The following is a 4,346-nucleotide window of genomic DNA, read 5'->3' on the forward strand; positions in this document are numbered from 1 at the left end:
GTGAGTGCCATATCTTAGGGTTGCTATCTGGACACAAAAGTTGTTGGACTTCTTCTTTTTATGGCACAGTAGTTGAGCTCTCCTGCCAACCTAGCAGTTCGAAAGCACGTCAAAGTGCAAGTAGATAAATAGGTACCGCTTCGGCGGTAAGGTAAACGGCGTTTCCGTGCGCTGCTCTGGTTCACCAGAAGTGGTTTAGTCATGCTCGCCACATGACCCGGAAGCTGTACGCCGGCTCCCTCGGCCAATAAAGCGAGATGAGTGCCACAACCCCAGAGTCGGTCATGACTGGACATAATGGTCAGGGGTCTCTTTAACTTTACCTTTAGTTGAGCTCAAAAATCTCAAAAAAAGAAAACTTTGAGCTATTTCTAAGCAAATTCGCCAAAATCTATTGCGATTCATCTGGACTTTCCTGAACATTTCAGCGATTTCCGCCCGGACACTGTTTCTGACGACCGAATCCTGACTATGTCCTGGAAATTCCGGACACATGGCAACACTACACTTTTTGTGCTTTCTGCATTTTCTTTCCTTCCCAATCCCCTCTCCACACCCCTTGTAACTCAGGCTAACCCTTCATCCATCTTATAAAGTTCAAACAAAAAGCTCATGCCGTAACAAGTCGCCAGTCTTTACAGTGCCAACAGACTGCTGGGGGCTAACGCAGCTACCCTTCCGGAAACCAGTGCTAACAGTTGAGTGAGACCATTTTGCTCTACCTGCAGTGGCAGGGACCCTCCAAGATCTCCGGCTGAGAAAGGAGCCGTTTAACTGGAAGCAAAGCCGGGCCTTTCTGTATGCGGTGCATGCCTGCACTCTACCACTGAACCATGGCCCCTCCCCAAGACGAGCTAATAGGATGGTTAATGTATTATATTGAAGACCGACTGCATACTAAAGCTTTCCTAACCCTCAGAGGTGTTTAAATTGGGGTCTGAATTGAGCTCTTTCCTCTAAACGTAATTTGAAAGAGCAACCTCCTGATTCCCCTTAGGCTGGCAGAAGCAAAGTGTTTCATCTTAGTTTTCCTTTCAAGCTGATTCATGAAACATTTCTGCGGTGGGGCGATGGGGCTTCCCAGGTAGTGATAGTGATTAGCTTTCAATCCACGGCTAAGTGGCCACTCGGCCAGTTGCCCACCACCAGGCTCCACAGCAGGCGTTGCTCAACCCACTTCGGCAGGTGGGTGAGGGAAGAGAGGGAGGGAAAAGAGGCTGTGTTCTTCATTCCTGGGATGGCTGTTTTCACCAGCCATGCCCTCAGGAGCCTTTGGAAAGACAGAGCTGCCCAAATAACTGTAAAGGAGGTTTCTGACATTCTGAGCTCGTCATATAAAAGTGTCATGGGGCTGGGGGAGAAAGTTGCAAACCCTCCAAGGACCATAGCTGTCAACTTACAGATTTGAAAATAAGGGACCAGCAGCCTTGAAAATAAGGGACCAGCAGCCAAAATAAGGGACCTGTGGCCTCACCTGTTCCAGGCACTCCTGTCTTCCACTGCCTCCTGCAGTCTGGTCAAACTCATGCTGGTAGCTTCGAGAACACTGTCCAACCAACTTTGTAACCAGAGGTTCAACTAAATAGAATCTGAATCACATGCACCACAAGGCCTATGCAGCCTCAACTTAAGATGGCTCCCCGGCCTGGCTTTGCACTGCAAAGTTTGCAGCAGCACGTGCAACAAAATGGCGTCCAGCATTCAAAAAACCCCTCAGCTTGCATTAACTAGCCACACACAAGGCATGCAAGCTCCACCCCCCCAGTCGTTCTTAGACTTCTTATTGGGTGAGCAACACAGCCAAGCAACACAGTTGGAGCCTCCCTCCTCCCTGGCCGGCAGGGAGGGATGGAGAGGAGATGCTTCCTTTGAAATTTAAGGGACATCATTTAAGGGACATTTAAGGGACATCCATCAATAAGGGACAGCAGCAGGACATGGCGCTGGAATAAGGGACTGTCCCTTCAAATAAGGGACACTTGACAGCTATGCCAAGGACAGTCCCAGATTTACAGAAGCTGTCCTGGTTTCTGATTTGATCTCAGAATGTCCCGCTTTTTGGCTCTTTGTCTTCGCGCTTCCTCCCTGCGCGGGTGCCACCATTCTCCAGCAGACACTATGCCAGCCCTCAGTGTTATGTACTGAAGTTCTCACCCTGAGCCAGCAGGGGGATACTGTAGATGGTTTTCACTCAAGTCCACATATGCAAATAAGGAATTGAAAGTGACGTTCAGTGATTGGATAGTTACAAAAAGTTGTTACTGTTGCTTTGTAGTGGAGCTCTATATAAGCAGGTTGGCTGAACCCTTCAGTCCAGTTCTGTTCTGGGCCTGTGAATAAACAAGAGCTGTTTGAAGAATCGCTGTGTCGTCTGATATGTTCACCCACAACTTAACACTCAGACCCCTCATCAAGCCTAAGATCGTCAAGAAGAGGACCAAGGATTTCATCCGCCATCAATCTGATCACTATGTCAAAATTAAGCGTAACTGGCGGAAGCCCAGAGGTATTGACAACAGAGTCCGCAGAAGGTTCAAGGGCCAAATCTTGATGCCCAACATTGGGTATGGTAGCAGTAAGAAGACAAAGCACATGTTGCCTTCAGGATTCAGAAAGTTCCTTGTCCACAACGTCAAAGAGCTGGAGGGGCTGATGATGAGCAACAAGTCCTATTGTGCAGAGATTGCTCACAATGTTTCATCTGAGAATCGGAAGGTAATTGTGGAAAGAGCAGCTCAGCTTCCTATCAAAGTCACCAATCCAAATGCCAGGCTGAGCAGTGAGGAAAATGAATAAATAGTTTCTCTTGTACAACTGGATTTAATAAAAAGTAAAAACAACAAATCCGAATCCCCGCGACAGGGAGAGCTCCCATTACTCAGTCCCTGCTCCTGCCCACCTAGCAGTTCGAAAGCATGTCAAAGTGCAAGTAGATAAATAGGTATCGCTCCGGCGGGAAGGTAAACGGCGTTTCCGTGCGCTGCTCTGGTTCGCCAGAAGCGGCTTAGTCATGCTGGCCACATGACCCGGAAGCTGGACACCGGCTCCCTCGGCCAATAAAGCGAGATGAGCGCCACAACCCCCGAGTCGGCAACAACTGGACCTAATGGTCAGGGGTCCCTTTACCTTTACAAATATGTTACTTGGGCTGACCCATAATATTGCAGGTTGGATGGAAAACAAAGCGCCGTATGCAGTGCTTTTTTTCCTGGGGGTATGCATAAACATTTTGTGAATCTTAAATTTGGCCTCATTGAGGGGCAGTATTTCAATAGGAGTAGGAAAATGAGAGTACCCCTAAACATTTTTTTTTTGGGGGGGAGCGCTGTCCGTATGTAATAGTAAATGTTGCAGAACATATTTGAGTTGCTTCTGTTCTTTAAGGACAGCCAGATAAATTGGGGAAAGAGAGGTTTTTAAGTATTGGAGGAGTTGTTTTTTACAAAAGTGAAATCACGGTCAATTTACAGGCATCAGAGTTGCAGAATATGCAGCAAGCAATGTGCAATAGGGGTTCAGTGGGTTGGGAGGGTAATCGGGCAAAGAGAAAAGGCATGACAGAAATTCACAAGAGCTTGTCACTGCTTTCAGTGTTCAGAAGATACGTTTTCCTTCTGCATTAAATACCACGCATCGTTTCCAAACCACCACTCTGGATGAGCGCCGCAACCCCAGAGTCGGCCACAACTGGACCTAATGGTCAGGGGTTCCTTTACCTTTTAAAAACAACAACAACAATGTCCCGCTTTTCCTTAGGAAATTCCTATTTTCATCAGACAAATGCATGGAGTCATGCAACCCCTGAGCCAAGGAGATAAGGAACTTTACAACCTTTAGAAGACATCTGAAGGCAGCCCTGTATAGGGAAGTTGTTTAAAGTTTAATGTTTTATCATGCTTTTATATATGTTGGAAGCCACCCAGAGTGGTGGGGCAACCCAGTCTGACGGGCGGGGTATAAATAATACAATTATGTTGATGGTGATTATGGAATAGGATGTCCTTATTTTCATCGGAGAAATGTTCGAGGGTATGGAGTTGCTAGTTAATACTGTCACTAGCTTTAGGGTTCCTTGGGGATATTAATTGGCCTGTTGGTAAGCTTCATGCTCACTTAATTTTCTTTTATATATTTTAAATGGCTTGTTAATTGTTGAACTGCAGTGAAACTAAAAATACTAAACTGAATTACATATCACGGTTGTTGTATCATTGCATTTTAGAGTGTCATTTTTGGCAAACCATTTTGAGCACCACTCTGCTGGAAATGTGGTATACTCTATAACTGAACTGGATTAGAGGAGCTCCAAAAACGATCCCTCTCGATTCGGTGGCATGGGATTGGGG

At 46.5% G+C, this 4,346-nt stretch overlaps 1 pseudogene across 1 annotated transcript; it reads left to right on the forward strand.

Annotated features, from left to right (window-relative positions):
• Nucleotides 1-2,361: 2,361 nt before the first annotated feature.
• Nucleotides 2,362-2,836, forward strand: LOC309527695 (large ribosomal subunit protein eL32 pseudogene; annotated as a pseudogene). Its single transcript has one exon. The product of its transcript is annotated as a large ribosomal subunit protein eL32 pseudogene (transcript).
• The last annotated feature ends 1,510 nt before the right edge of the window (nt 2,837-4,346 follow it).

This window comes from Podarcis vaucheri (assembly GCF_965113315.1).
Source record: "Podarcis vaucheri genome assembly, chromosome: 1".
Classification (NCBI taxonomy): Eukaryota; Metazoa; Chordata; class Lepidosauria; order Squamata; family Lacertidae; genus Podarcis; species Podarcis vaucheri.